This window comes from Chiloscyllium plagiosum, unplaced genomic scaffold, assembly GCF_037043375.1.
Source record: "Chiloscyllium plagiosum isolate Xiang-an unplaced genomic scaffold, Cpla_swu_hap1 HiC_scaffold_14, whole genome shotgun sequence".
Taxonomy (NCBI): domain Eukaryota; kingdom Metazoa; phylum Chordata; class Chondrichthyes; order Orectolobiformes; family Hemiscylliidae; genus Chiloscyllium; species Chiloscyllium plagiosum.
This window is the reverse complement of record NW_028270152.1, coordinates 12,605,175-12,620,720: the sequence shown is the minus strand read 5'-3', so window position 1 is coordinate 12,620,720 and position 15,546 is coordinate 12,605,175. Positions and strand designations below refer to the sequence as shown.

The following is a 15,546-nucleotide window of genomic DNA, read 5'->3' as shown; positions in this document are numbered from 1 at the left end:
CAATCCAAACCACCCTTTCGCCAGCAAGGAAAGGTGCAGAGCTTCACATTTATTCACTCGCCTCCATCACAGCTAAACAAAGGAGGGAGCGCGCAAGCAGTCCTGCACTTGCCGAAACCCGGGACCTTTAGATCTTCAGTCTAACGCTCTCCCAACTGAGCTATTTCGGCAGCTGCTGCCAGCTCAGCGCGCTCAGGCACTTTGCTCGCGACCACATTCACTTGGGATTTGCCCAGCGTATTTGTTCCAAATCTCCTCACAACATCAACTTCTTCCGGCAAAATTTCCCACCCTGTTTTCTCGGCGGACAGTTCGCTTCGGCCGCTGCCTCTTTATACCGTCTATATCTACACTGTCGTTCATTCTGCACAATCATTTCTGAAGTTGACTGCTTGGCTCTGGTCAACTCGCTCGTCAAATGCACAACGAGGAACTGGTCCCTCCAGTCCTCGACAAGTTCCACGTCGTGCTCCGTTCACCGTCAACATGTCTCGCCAGCTTCACCCCATCTCTCCTCTACCTCTCGAAATGCTGCACGTGATGCCATCCGTCTGCAAATGGTCAGTATCAGTCTAAGCTGCTTTGCAAGCAACCCGATGCACCGGAACAATTTGAACAAATCGCCTCTGCTCCGGCTTCAGTCCGTCCACTGTTAAAACCTTCAGTTATTACTCTGCAGGCTTGAGGATTCCCACGTTCTCTGCAACCATCTCCAAAGCGGCATGCAAGTCACTGACTGTTTACCCGACCGAGTCTGTTTGTGAATACTTTTCCATCGTCATTCTGCACGATCATTTCTGAAGTGACCGCTTGTGTCGAAAACAAGGACAGTCCAAAGCGATTTCCTGAGGCGCACCTCTGGAACGCTCAAATCAACCTAAAGTCAGGCGGCCATGCGCATGTCAGCATCTCTCCTGCAACCTTTCCATTGCGATCAGGGATCACCAGTTTTTGCAAGCTGGAACAGCTGGCCGTCAGCAAGCTTATGAGCGAGGGAGTGTTTGATAGAGAGAGTGCAAAGGCCACCATGTACGCGTTGCTGACTCAAAGACTGTTTTGTGCGTTCGCAGATGTTGGTCAATGAACAGTAGGAGAATTTGAATTGGTGCAGGATTGAGGGTTTGTCCATTTGATTATTTGACTGTTTTGGAATGCTCGTTACGGAGCCAATGAGAAGAAATGTGCCATGAGACTGGAAGCAAAAGGCACAGCATCGCTGCAGGAGCACCATGCAGAAGGAGGGTGAGAAGCAATCCAAACCACCCTTGCGCCAGCAAGAAAAGGTGCAGAGCTTCACATTTACTCACTCGCCTCCATCACAGCTAAACAAAGGAGGGAGCGCGCAAGCAGTCCTGCACTTGCCGAAACCCGGGATTGAACCAGGGACCTTTAGATCTTCAGTCTAACGCTCTCCCAACTGAGCTATTTCGGCAGCTGCTGCCATCTCAGCGCGCTCAGGCACTTTGCTCGCGGCCACATTCACTTGGGATTTGCCCAGCGTATTTGTTCCAAATCTCCTCACAACATCAACTTCTTCCGGCAAAATTTCCCACCCTGTTTTCTCGGCGGACAGTTCGCTTCGGCCGCTGCCTCTTTATACCGTCTATATCTACACTGTCGTTCATTCTGCACAATCATTTCTGAAGTTGACTGCTTGGCTCTGGTCAACTCGCTCGTCAAATGCACAACGAGGAACTGGTCCCTCCAGTCCTCGACAAGTTCCACGTCGTGCTCCGTTCACCGTCAACATGTCTCGCCAGCTTCACCCCATCTCTCCTCTACCTCTCGAAATGCTGCACGTGATGCCATCCGTCTGCAAATGGTCAGTATCAGTCTAAGCTGCTTTGCAAGCAACCCGATGCACCGGAACAATTTGAACAAATCGCCTCTGCTCCGGCTTCAGTCCGTCCACTGTTAAAACCTTCAGTTATTACTCTGCAGGCTTGAGGATTCCCAAGTTCTCTGCAACCATCTCCAAAGCGGCATGCAAGTCACTGACTGTTTACCCGACCGAGTCTGTTTGTGAATACTTTTCCATCGTCATTCTGCACGATCATTTCTGAAGTGACCGCTTGTGTCGAAAACAAGGACAGTCCAAAGCGATTTCCTGAGGCGCACCTCTGGAACGCTCAAATCAACCTAAAGTCAGGCGGCCATGCGCATGTCAGCATCTCTCCTGCAACCTTTCCATTGCGATCAGGGATCACCAGTTTTTGCAAGCTGGAACAGCTGGCCGTCAACAAGCTTATGAGCGAGGGAGTGTTTGATAGAGAGAGTGCAAAGGCCACCATGTACGCGTTGCTGACTCAAAGACTGTTTTGTGCGTTCGCAGATGTTGGTCAATGAACAGTAGGAGAATTTGAATTGGTGCAGGATTGAGGGTTTGTCCATTTGATTATTTGACTGTTTTGGAATGCTCGTTACGGAGCCAATGAGAAGAAATGTGCCATGAGACTGGAAGCAAAAGGCACAGCATCGCTGCAGGAGCACCATGCAGAAGGAGGGTGAGAAGCAATCCAAACCACCCTTGCGCCAGCAAGGAAAGGTGCAGAGCTTCACATTTACTCACTCGCCTCCATCACAGCTAAACAAAGGAGGGAGCGCGCAAGCAGTCCTGCACTTGCCGAAACCCGGGACCTTTAGATCTTCAGTCTAACGCTCTCCCAACTGAGCTATTTCGGCAGCTGCTGCCAGCTCAGCGCGCTCAGGCACTTTGCTCGCGACCACATTCACTTGGGATTTGCCCAGCGTATTTGTTCCAAATCTCCTCACAACATCAACTTCTTCCGGCAAAATTTCCCACCCTGTTTTCTCGGCGGACAGTTCGCTTCGGCCGCTGCCTCTTTATACCGTCTATATCTACACTGTCGTTCATTCTGCACAATCATTTCTGAAGTTGACTGCTTGGCTCTGGTCAACTCGCTCGTCAAATGCACAACGAGGAACTGGTCCCTCCAGTCCTCGACAAGTTCCACGTCGTGCTCCGTTCACCGTCAACATGTCTCGCCAGCTTCACCCCATCTCTCCTCTACCTCTCGAAATGCTGCACGTGATGCCATCCGTCTGCAAATGGTCAGTATCAGTCTAAGCTGCTTTGCAAGCAACCCGATGCACCGGAACAATTTGAACAAATCGCCTCTGCTCCGGCTTCAGTCCGTCCACTGTTAAAACCTTCAGTTATTACTCTGCAGGCTTGAGGATTCCCAAGTTCTCTGCAACCATCTCCAAAGCGGCATGCAAGTCACTGACTGTTTACCCGACCGAGTCTGTTTGTGAATACTTTTCCATCGTCATTCTGCACGATCATTTCTGAAGTGACCGCTTGTGTCGAAAACAAGGACAGTCCAAAGCGATTTCCTGAGGCGCACCTCTGGAACGCTCAAATCAACCTAAAGTCAGGCGGCCATGCGCATGTCAGCATCTCTCCTGCAACCTTTCCATTGCGATCAGGGATCACCAGTTTTTGCAAGCTGGAACAGTTGGCCGTCAGCAAGCTTATGAGCGAGGGAGTGTTTGATAGAGAGAGTGCAAAGGCCACCATGTACGCGTTGCTGACTCAAAGACTGTTTTGTGCGTTCGCAGATGTTGGTCAATGAACAGTAGGAGAATTTGAATTGGTGCAGGATTGAGGGTTTGTCCATTTGATTATTTGACTGTTTTGGAATGCTCGTTACGGAGCCAATGAGAAGAAATGTGCCATGAGACTGGAAGCAAAAGGCACAGCATCGCTGCAGGAGCACCATGCAGAAGGAGGGTGAGAAGCAATCCAAACCACCCTTTCGCCAGCAAGGAAAGGTGCAGAGCTTCACATTTATTCACTCGCCTCCATCACAGCTAAACAAAGGAGGGAGCGCGCAAGCAGTCCTGCACTTGCCGAAACCCGGGATTGAACCAGGGACCTTTAGATCTTCAGTCTAACGCTCTCCCAACTGAGCTATTTCGGCAGCTGCGGCCAGCTCTGTGCGCTCAGGCACTTTGCTCGCGGCCACATTCACTTGGGATTTGCCCAGCGTATTTGTTCCAAATCTCCTCACAACATCAACTTCTTCCGGCAAAATTTCCCACCCTGTTTTCTCGGCGGACAGTTCGCTTCGGCCGCTGCCTCTTTATACCGTCTATATCTACACTGTCGTTCATTCTGCACAATCATTTCTGAAATTGACTGCTTGGCTCTGGTCAACTCGCTCGTCAAATGCACAACGAGGAACTGGTCCCTCCAGTCCTCGACAAGTTCCACGTCGTGCTCCGTTCACCGTCAACATGTCTCGCCAGCTTCACCCCATCTCTCCTCTACCTCTCGAAATGCTGCACGTGATGCCATCCGTCTGCAAATGGTCAGTATCAGTCTAAGCTGCTTTGCAAGCAACCCGATGCACCGGAACAATTTGAACAAATCGCCTCTGCTCCGGCTTCAGTCCGTCCACTGTTAAAACCTTCAGTTATTACTCTGAAGGCTTGAGGATTCCCAAGTTCTCTGCAACCATCTCCAAAGCGGCATGCAAGTCACTGACTGTTTACCCGACCGAGTCTGTTTGTGAATACTTTTCCATCGTCATTCTGCACGATCATTTCTGAAGTGACCGCTTGTGTCGAAAACAAGGACAGTCCAAAGCGATTTCCTGAGGCGCACCTCTGGAACGCTCAAATCAACCTAAAGTCAGGCGGCCATGCGCATGTCAGCATCTCTCCTGCAACCTTTCCATTGCGATCAGGGATCACCAGTTTTTGCAAGCTGGAACAGCTGGCCGTCAGCAAGCTTATGAGCGAGGGAGTGTTTGATAGAGAGAGTGCAAAGGCCACCATGTACGCGTTGCTGACTCAAAGACTGTTTTGTGCGTTCGCAGATGTTGGTCAATGAACAGTAGGAGAATTTGAATTGGTGCAGGATTGAGGGTTTGTCCATTTGATTATTTGACTGTTTTGGAATGCTCGTTACGGAGCCAATGAGAAGAAATGTGCCATGAGACTGGAAGCAAAAGGCACAGCATCGCTGCAGGAGCACCATGCAGAAGGAGGGTGAGAAGCAATCCAAACCACCCTTTCGCCAGCAAGGAAAGGTGCAGAGCTTCACATTTATTCACTCGCCTCCATCACAGCTAAACAAAGGAGGGAGCGCGCAAGCAGTCCTGCACTTGCCGAAACCCGGGACCTTTAGATCTTCAGTCTAACGCTCTCCCAACTGAGCTATTTCGGCAGCTGCTGCCAGCTCAGCGCGCTCAGGCACTTTGCTCGCGACCACATTCACTTGGGATTTGCCCAGCGTATTTGTTCCAAATCTCCTCACAACATCAACTTCTTCCGGCAAAATTTCCCACCCTGTTTTCTCGGCGGACAGTTCGCTTCGGCCGCTGCCTCTTTATACCGTCTATATCTACACTGTCGTTCATTCTGCACAATCATTTCTGAAGTTGACTGCTTGGCTCTGGTCAACTCGCTCGTCAAATGCACAACGAGGAACTGGTCCCTCCAGTCCTCGACAAGTTCCACGTCGTGCTCCGTTCACCGTCAACATGTCTCGCCAGCTTCACCCCATCTCTCCTCTACCTCTCGAAATGCTGCACGTGATGCCATCCGTCTGCAAATGGTCAGTATCAGTCTAAGCTGCTTTGCAAGCAACCCGATGCACCGGAACAATTTGAACAAATCGCCTCTGCTCCGGCTTCAGTCCGTCCACTGTTAAAACCTTCAGTTATTACTCTGCAGGCTTGAGGATTCCCACGTTCTCTGCAACCATCTCCAAAGCGGCATGCAAGTCACTGACTGTTTACCCGACCGAGTCTGTTTGTGAATACTTTTCCATCGTCATTCTGCACGATCATTTCTGAAGTGACCGCTTGTGTCGAAAACAAGGACAGTCCAAAGCGATTTCCTGAGGCGCACCTCTGGAACGCTCAAATCAACCTAAAGTCAGGCGGCCATGCGCATGTCAGCATCTCTCCTGCAACCTTTCCATTGCGATCAGGGATCACCAGTTTTTGCAAGCTGGAACAGCTGGCCGTCAGCAAGCTTATGAGCGAGGGAGTGTTTGATAGAGAGAGTGCAACGGCCACCATGTACGCGTTGCTGACTCAAAGACTGTTTTGTGCGTTCGCAGATGTTGGTCAATGAACAGTAGGAGAATTTGAATTGGTGCAGGATTGAGGGTTTGTCCATTTGATTATTTGACTGTTTTGGAATGCTCGTTACGGAGCCAATGAGAAGAAATGTGCCATGAGACTGGAAGCAAAAGGCACAGCATCGCTGCAGGAGCACCATGCAGAAGGAGGGTGAGAAGCAATCCAAACCACCCTTTCGCCAGCAAGGAAAGGTGCAGAGCTTCACATTTATTCACTCGCCTCCATCACAGCTAAACAAAGGAGGGAGCGCGCAAGCAGTCCTGCACTTGCCGAAACCCGGGACCTTTAGATCTTCAGTCTAACGCTCTCCCAACTGAGCTATTTCGGCAGCTGCTGCCAGCTCAGCGCGCTCAGGCACTTTGCTCGCGGCCACATTCACTTGGGATTTGCCCAGCGTATTTGTTCCAAATCTCCTCACAACATCAACTTCTTCCGGCAAAATTTCCCACCCTGTTTTCTCGGCGGACAGTTCGCTTCGGCCGCTGCCTCTTTATACCGTCTATATCTACACTGTCGTTCATTCTGCACAATCATTTCTGAAGTTGACTGCTTGGCTCTGGTCAACTCGCTCGTCAAATGCACAACGAGGAACTGGTCCCTCCAGTCCTCGACAAGTTCCACGTCGTGCTCCGTTCACCGTCAACATGTCTCGCCAGCTTCACCCCATCTCTCCTCTACCTCTCGAAATGCTGCACGTGATGCCATCCGTCTGCAAATGGTCAGTATCAGTCTAAGCTGCTTTGCAAGCAACCCGATGCACCGGAACAATTTGAACAAATCGCCTCTGCTCCGGCTTCAGTCCGTCCACTGTTAAAACCTTCAGTTATTACTCTGCAGGCTTGAGGATTCCCAAGTTCTCTGCAACCATCTCCAAAGCGGCATGCAAGTCACTGACTGTTTACCCGACCGAGTCTGTTTGTGAATACTTTTCCATCGTCATTCTGCACGATCATTTCTGAAGTGACCGCTTGTGTCGAAAACAAGGACAGTCCAAAGCGATTTCCTGAGGCGCACCTCTGGAACGCTCAAATCAACCTAAAGTCAGGCGGCCATGCGCATGTCAGCATCTCTCCTGCAACCTTTCCATTGCGATCAGGGATCACCAGTTTTTGCAAGCTGGAACAGTTGGCCGTCAGCAAGCTTATGAGCGAGGGAGTGTTTGATAGAGAGAGTGCAAAGGCCACCATGTACGCGTTGCTGACTCAAAGACTGTTTTGTGCGTTCGCAGATGTTGGTCAATGAACAGTAGGAGAATTTGAATTGGTGCAGGATTGAGGGTTTGTCCATTTGATTATTTGACTGTTTTGGAATGCTCGTTACGGAGCCAATGAGAAGAAATGTGCCATGAGACTGGAAGCAAAAGGCACAGCATCGCTGCAGGAGCACCATGCAGAAGGAGGGTGAGAAGCAATCCAAACCACCCTTGCGCCAGCAAGAAAAGGTGCAGAGCTTCTCATTTACTCACTCGCCTCCATCACAGCTAAACAAAGGAGGGAGCGCGCAAGCAGTCCTGCACTTGCCGAAACCCGGGATTGAACCAGGGACCTTTAGATCTTCAGTCTAACGCTCTCCCAACTGAGCTATTTCGGCAGCTGCTGCCAGCTCAGCGCGCTCAGGCACTTTGCTCGCGGCCACATTCACTTGGGATTTGCCCAGCGTATTTGTTCCAAATCTCCTCACAACATCAACTTCTTCCGGCAAAATTTCCCACCCTGTTTTCTCGGCGGACAGTTCGCTTCGGCCGCTGCCTCTTTATACCGTCTATATCTACACTGTCGTTCATTCTGCACAATCATTTCTGAAATTGACTGCTTGGCTCTGGTCAACTCGCTCGTCAAATGCACAACGAGGAACTGGTCCCTCCAGTCCTCGACAAGTTCCACGTCGTGCTCCGTTCACCGTCAACATGTCTCGCCAGCTTCACCCCATCTCTCCTCTACCTCTCGAAATGCTGCACGTGATGCCATCCGTCTGCAAATGGTCAGTATCAGTCTAAGCTGCTTTGCAAGCAACCCGATGCACCGGAACAATTTGAACAAATCGCCTCTGCTCCGGCTTCAGTCCGTCCACTGTTAAAACCTTCAGTTATTACTCTGCAGGCTTGAGGATTCCCAAGTTCTCTGCAACCATCTCCAAAGCGGCATGCAAGTCACTGACTGTTTACCCGACCGAGTCTGTTTGTGAATACTTTTCCATCGTCATTCTGCACGATCATTTCTGAAGTGACCGCTTGTGTCGAAAACAAGGACAGTCCAAAGCGATTTCCTGAGGCGCACCTCTGGAACGCTCAAATCAACCTAAAGTCAGGCGGCCATGCGCATGTCAGCATCTCTCCTGCAACCTTTCCATTGCGATCAGGGATCACCAGTTTTTGCAAGCTGGAACAGCTGGCCGTCAGCAAGCTTATGAGCGAGGGAGTGTTTGATAGAGAGAGTGCAAAGGCCACCATGTACGCGTTGCTGACTCAAAGACTGTTTTGTGCGTTCGCAGATGTTAGTCAATGAACAGTAGGAGAATTTGAATTGGTGCAGGATTGAGGGTTTGTCCATTTGATTATTTGACTGTTTTGGAATGCTCGTTACGGAGCCAATGAGAAGAAATGTGCCATGAGACTGGAAGCAAAAGGCACAGCATCGCTGCAGGAGCACCATGCAGAAGGAGGGTGAGAAGCAATCCAAACCACCCTTGCGCCAGCAAGGAAAGGTGCAGAGCTTCACATTTACTCACTCGCCTCCATCACAGCTAAACAAAGGAGGGAGCGCGCAAGCAGTCCTGCACTTGCCGAAACCCGGGACCTTTAGATCTTCAGTCTAACGCTCTCCCAACTGAGCTATTTCGGCAGCTGCTGCCAGCTCAGCGCGCTCAGGCACTTTGCTCGCGACCACATTCACTTGGGATTTGCCCAGCGTATTTGTTCCAAATCTCCTCACAACATCAACTTCTTCCGGCAAAATTTCCCACCCTGTTTTCTCGGCGGACAGTTCGCTTCGGCCGCTGCCTCTTTATACCGTCTATATCTACACTGTCGTTCATTCTGCACAATCATTTCTGAAGTTGACTGCTTGGCTCTGGTCAACTCGCTCGTCAAATGCACAACGAGGAACTGGTCCCTCCAGTCCTCGACAAGTTCCACGTCGTGCTCCGTTCACCGTCAACATGTCTCACCAGCTTCACCCCATCTCTCCTCTACCTCTCGAAATGCTGCACGTGATGCCATCCGTCTGCAAATGGTCAGTATCAGTCTAAGCTGCTTTGCAAGCAACCCGATGCACCGGAACAATTTGAACAAATCGCCTCTGCTCCGGCTTCAGTCCGTCCACTGTTAAAACCTTCAGTTATTACTCTGCAGGCTTGAGGATTCCCACGTTCTCTGCAACCATCTCCAAAGCGGCATGCAAGTCACTGACTGTTTACCCGACCGAGTCTGTTTGTGAATACTTTTCCATCGTCATTCTGCACGATCATTTCTGAAGTGACCGCTTGTGTCGAAAACAAGGACAGTCCAAAGCGATTTCCTGAGGCGCACCTCTGGAACGCTCAAATCAACCTAAAGTCAGGCGGCCATGCGCATGTCAGCATCTCTCCTGCAACCTTTCCATTGCGATCAGGGATCACCAGTTTTTGCAAGCTGGAACAGCTGGCCGTCAGCAAGCTTATGAGCGAGGGAGTGTTTGATAGAGAGAGTGCAACGGCCACCATGTACGCGTTGCTGACTCAAAGACTGTTTTGTGCGTTCGCAGATGTTGGTCAATGAACAGTAGGAGAATTTGAATTGGTGCAGGATTGAGGGTTTGTCCATTTGATTATTTGACTGTTTTGGAATGCTCGTTACGGAGCCAATGAGAAGAAATGTGCCATGAGACTGGAAGCAAAAGGCACAGCATCGCTGCAGGAGCACCATGCAGAAGGAGGGTGAGAAGCAATCCAAACCACCCTTTCGCCAGCAAGGAAAGGTGCAGAGCTTCACATTTATTCACTCGCCTCCATCACAGCTAAACAAAGGAGGGAGCGCGCAAGCAGTCCTGCACTTGCCGAAACCCGGGACCTTTAGATCTTCAGTCTAACGCTCTCCCAACTGAGCTATTTCGGCAGCTGCTGCCAGCTCAGCGCGCTCAGGCACTTTGCTCGCGACCACATTCACTTGGGATTTGCCCAGCGTATTTGTTCCAAATCTCCTCACAACATCAACTTCTTCCGGCAAAATTTCCCACCCTGTTTTCTCGGCGGACAGTTCGCTTCGGCCGCTGCCTCTTTATACCGTCTATATCTACACTGTCGTTCATTCTGCACAATCATTTCTGAAGTTGACTGCTTGGCTCTGGTCAACTCGCTCGTCAAATGCACAACGAGGAACTGGTCCCTCCAGTCCTCGACAAGTTCCACGTCGTGCTCCGTTCACCGTCAACATGTCTCGCCAGCTTCACCCCATCTCTCCTCTACCTCTCGAAATGCTGCACGTGATGCCATCCGTCTGCAAATGTTCAGTATCAGTCTAAGCTGCTTTGCAAGCAACCCGATGCACCGGAACAATTTGAACAAATCGCCTCTGCTCCGGCTTCAGTCCGTCCACTGTTAAAACCTTCAGTTATTACTCTGCAGGCTTGAGGATTCCCACGTTCTCTGCAACCATCTCCAAAGCGGCATGCAAGTCACTGACTGTTTACCCGACCGAGTCTGTTTGTGAATACTTTTCCATCGTCATTCTGCACGATCATTTCTGAAGTGACCGCTTGTGTCGAAAACAAGGACAGTCCAAAGCGATTTCCTGAGGCGCACCTCTGGAACGCTCAAATCAACCTAAAGTCAGGCGGCCATGCGCATGTCAGCATCTCTCCTGCAACCTTTCCATTGCGATCAGGGATCACCAGTTTTTGCAAGCTGGAACAGCTGGCCGTCAGCAAGCTTATGAGCGAGGGAGTGTTTGATAGAGAGAGTGCAAAGGCCACCATGTACGCGTTGCTGACTCAAAGACTGTTTTGTGCGTTCGCAGATGTTGGTCAATGAACAGTAGGAGAATTTGAATTGGTGCAGGATTGAGGGTTTGTCCATTTGATTATTTGACTGTTTTGGAATGCTCGTTACGGAGCCAATGAGAAGAAATGTGCCATGAGACTGGAAGCAAAAGGCACAGCATCGCTGCAGGAGCACCATGCAGAAGGAGGGTGAGAAGCAATCCAAACCACCCTTGCGCCAGCAAGAAAAGGTGCAGAGCTTCACATTTACTCACTCGCCTCCATCACAGCTAAACAAAGGAGGGAGCGCGCAAGCAGTCCTGCACTTGCCGAAACCCGGGATTGAACCAGGGACCTTTAGATCTTCAGTCTAACGCTCTCCCAACTGAGCTATTTCGGAGGCTGCTGCCTGCCCAGCGCGCTCAGGCACTTTGCTCGCGGCCACATTCACTTGGGATTTGCCCAGCGTATTTGTTCCAAATCTCCTCACAACATCAACTTCTTCCGGCAAAATTTCCCACCCTGTTTTCTCGGCGGACAGTTCGCTTCGGCCGCTGCCTCTTTATACCGTCTATATCTACACTGTCGTTCATTCTGCACAATCATTTCTGAAATTGACTGCTTGGCTCTGGTCAACTCGCTCGTCAAATGCACAACGAGGAACTGGTCCCTCCAGTCCTCGACAAGTTCCACGTCGTGCTCCGTTCACCGTCAACATGTCTCGCCAGCTTCACCCCATCTCTCCTCTACCTCTCGAAATGCTGCACGTGATGCCATCCGTCTGCAAATGGTCAGTATCAGTCTAAGCTGCTTTGCAAGCAACCCGATGCACCGGAACAATTTGAACAAATCGCCTCTGCTCCGGCTTCAGTCCGTCCACTGTTAAAACCTTCAGTTATTACTCTGCAGGCTTGAGGATTCCCAAGTTCTCTGCAACCATCTCCTAAGCGGCATGCAAGTCACTGACTGTTTACCCGACCGAGTCTGTTTGTGAATACTTTTCCATCGTCATTCTGCACGATCATTTCTGAAGTGACCGCTTGTGTCGAAAACAAGGACAGTCCAAAGCGATTTCCTGAGGCGCACCTCTGGAACGCTCAAATCAACCTAAAGTCAGGCGGCCATGCGCATGTCAGCATCTCTCCTGCAACCTTTCCATTGCGATCAGGGATCACCAGTTTTTGCAAGCTGGAACAGTTGGCCGTCAGCAAGCTTATGAGCGAGGGAGTGTTTGATAGAGAGAGTGCAAAGGCCACCATGTACGCGTTGCTGACTCAAAGACTGTTTTGTGCGTTCGCAGATGTTGGTCAATGAACAGTAGGAGAATTTGAATTGGTGCAGGATTGAGGGTTTGTCCATTTGATTATTTGACTGTTTTGGAATGCTCGTTACGGAGCCAATGAGAAGAAATGTGCCATGAGACTGGAAGCAAAAGGCACAGCATCGCTGCAGGAGCACCATGCAGAAGGAGGGTGAGAAGCAATCCAAACCACCCTTGCGCCAGCAAGGAAAGGTGCAGAGCTTCACATTTACTCACTCGCCTCCATCACAGCTAAACAAAGGAGGGAGCGCGCAAGCAGTCCTGCACTTGCCGAAACCCGGGACCTTTAGATCTTCAGTCTAACGCTCTCCCAACTGAGCTATTTCGGCAGCTGCTGCCAGCTCAGCGCGCTCAGGCACTTTGCTCGCGACCACATTCACTTGGGATTTGCCCAGCGTATTTGTTCCAAATCTCCTCACAACATCAACTTCTTCCGGCAAAATTTCCCACCCTGTTTTCTCGGCGGACAGTTCGCTTCGGCCGCTGCCTCTTTATACCGTCTATATCTACACTGTCGTTCATTCTGCACAATCATTTCTGAAGTTGACTGCTTGGCTCTGGTCAACTCGCTCGTCAAATGCACAACGAGGAACTGGTCCCTCCAGTCCTCGACAAGTTCCACGTCGTGCTCCGTTCACCGTCAACATGTCTCGCCAGCTTCACCCCATCTCTCCTCTACCTCTCGAAATGCTGCACGTGATGCCATCCGTCTGCAAATGGTCAGTATCAGTCTAAGCTGCTTTGCAAGCAACCCGATGCACCGGAACAATTTGAACAAATCGCCTCTGCTCCGGCTTCAGTCCGTCCACTGTTAAAACCTTCAGTTATTACTCTGCAGGCTTGAGGATTCCCAAGTTCTCTGCAACCATCTCCTAAGCGGCATGCAAGTCACTGACTGTTTACCCGACCGAGTCTGTTTGTGAATACTTTTCCATCGTCATTCTGCACGATCATTTCTGAAGTGACCGCTTGTGTCGAAAACAAGGACAGTCCAAAGCGATTTCCTGAGGCGCACCTCTGGAACGCTCAAATCAACCTAAAGTCAGGCGGCCATGCGCATGTCAGCATCTCTCCTGCAACCTTTCCATTGCGATCAGGGATCACCAGTTTTTGCAAGCTGGAACAGTTGGCCGTCAGCAAGCTTATGAGCGAGGGAGTGTTTGATAGAGAGAGTGCAAAGGCCACCATGTACGCGTTGCTGACTCAAAGACTGTTTTGTGCGTTCGCAGATGTTGGTCAATGAACAGTAGGAGAATTTGAATTGGTGCAGGATTGAGGGTTTGTCCATTTGATTATTTGACTGTTTTGGAATGCTCGTTACGGAGCCAATGAGAAGAAATGTGCCATGAGACTGGAAGCAAAAGGCACAGCATCGCTGCAGGAGCACCATGCAGAAGGAGGGTGAGAAGCAATCCAAACCACCCTTGCGCCAGCAAGGAAAGGTGCAGAGCTTCACATTTACTCACTCGCCTCCATCACAGCTAAACAAAGGAGGGAGCGCGCAAGCAGTCCTGCACTTGCCGAAACCCGGGATTGAACCAGGGACCTTTAGATCTTCAGTCTAACGCTCTCCCAACTGAGCTATTTCGGCAGCTGCTGCCAGCTCTGTGCGCTCAGGCACTTTGCTCGCGGCCACATTCACTTGGGATTTGCCCAGCGTATTTGTTCCAAATCTCCTCACAACATCAACTTCTTCCGGCAAAATTTCCCACCCTGTTTTCTCGGCGGACAGTTCGCTTCGGCCACTGCCTCTTTATACCGTCTATATCTACACTGTCGTTCATTCTGCACAATCATTTCTGAAATTGACTGCTTGGCTCTGGTCAACTCGCTCGTCAAATGCACAACGAGGAACTGGTCCCTCCAGTCCTCGACAAGTTCCACGTCGTGCTCCGTTCACCGTCAACATGTCTCGCCAGCTTCACCCCATCTCTCCTCTACCTCTCGAAATGCTGCACGTGATGCCATCCGTCTGCAAATGGTCAGTATCAGTCTAAGCTGCTTTGCAAGCAACCCGATGCACCGGAACAATTTGAACAAATCGCCTCTGCTCCGGCTTCAGTCCGTCCACTGTTAAAACCTTCAGTTATTACTCTGAAGGCTTGAGGATTCCCAAGTTCTCTGCAACCATCTCCAAAGCGGCATGCAAGTCACTGACTGTTTACCCGACCGAGTCTGTTTGTGAATACTTTTCCATCGTCATTCTGCACGATCATTTCTGAAGTGACCGCTTGTGTCGAAAACAAGGACAGTCCAAAGCGATTTCCTGAGGCGCACCTCTGGAACGCTCAAATCAACCTAAAGTCAGGCGGCCATGCGCATGTCAGCATCTCTCCTGCAACCTTTCCATTGCGATCAGGGATCACCAGTTTTTGCAAGCTGGAACAGCTGGCCGTCAGCAAGCTTATGAGCGAGGGAGTGTTTGATAGAGAGAGTGCAAAGGCCACCATGTACGCGTTGCTGACTCAAAGACTGTTTTGTGCGTTCGCAGATGTTGGTCAATGAACAGTAGGAGAATTTGAATTGGTGCAGGATTGAGGGTTTGTCCATTTGATTATTTGACTGTTTTGGAATGCTCGTTACGGAGCCAATGAGAAGAAATGTGCCATGAGACTGGAAGCAAAAGGCACAGCATCGCTGCAGGAGCACCATGCAGAAGGAGGGTGAGAAGCAATCCAAACCACCCTTTCGCCAGCAAGGAAAGGTGCAGAGCTTCACATTTATTCACTCGCCTCCATCACAGCTAAACAAAGGAGGGAGCGCGCAAGCAGTCCTGCACTTGCCGAAACCCGGGACCTTTAGATCTTCAGTCTAACGCTCTCCCAACTGAGCTATTTCGGCAGCTGCTGCCAGCTCAGCGCGCTCAGGCACTTTGCTCGCGACCACATTCACTTGGGATTTGCCCAGCGTATTTGTTCCAAATCTCCTCACAACATCAACTTCTTCCGGCAAAATTTCCCACCCTGTTTTCTCGGCGGACAGTTCGCTTCGGCCGCTGCCTCTTTATACCGTCTATATCTACACTGTCGTTCATTCTGCACAATCATTTCTGAAGTTGACTGCTTGGCTCTGGTCAACTCGCTCGTCAAATGCACAACGAGGAACTGGTCCCTCCAGTCCTCGACAAGTTCCACGTCGTGCTCCGTTCACCGTCAAC

General features: G+C 50.5%; 4 non-coding genes across 4 annotated transcripts; all 4 read right to left on the bottom strand.

Moving 5' to 3' along the window:
- Positions 1-1,359: 1,359 nt before the first annotated feature.
- trnaf-gaa (transfer RNA phenylalanine (anticodon GAA)) lies at positions 1,360-1,432 on the bottom strand. Its single transcript has one exon. It is a non-coding gene; the product is annotated as a tRNA-Phe (tRNA).
- Positions 1,433-3,871: 2,439 nt separating this feature from the next.
- On the bottom strand, positions 3,872-3,944 carry trnaf-gaa (transfer RNA phenylalanine (anticodon GAA)). Its single transcript has one exon. It is a non-coding gene; the product is annotated as a tRNA-Phe (tRNA).
- Positions 3,945-7,633: 3,689 nt separating this feature from the next.
- On the bottom strand, positions 7,634-7,706 carry trnaf-gaa (transfer RNA phenylalanine (anticodon GAA)). The gene has a single exon. It is a non-coding gene; the product is annotated as a tRNA-Phe (tRNA).
- A 6,201-nt stretch (positions 7,707-13,907) lies between these two features.
- Positions 13,908-13,980, bottom strand: trnaf-gaa (transfer RNA phenylalanine (anticodon GAA)). Its single transcript has one exon. It is a non-coding gene; the product is annotated as a tRNA-Phe (tRNA).
- Positions 13,981-15,546: the final 1,566 nt, after the last annotated feature.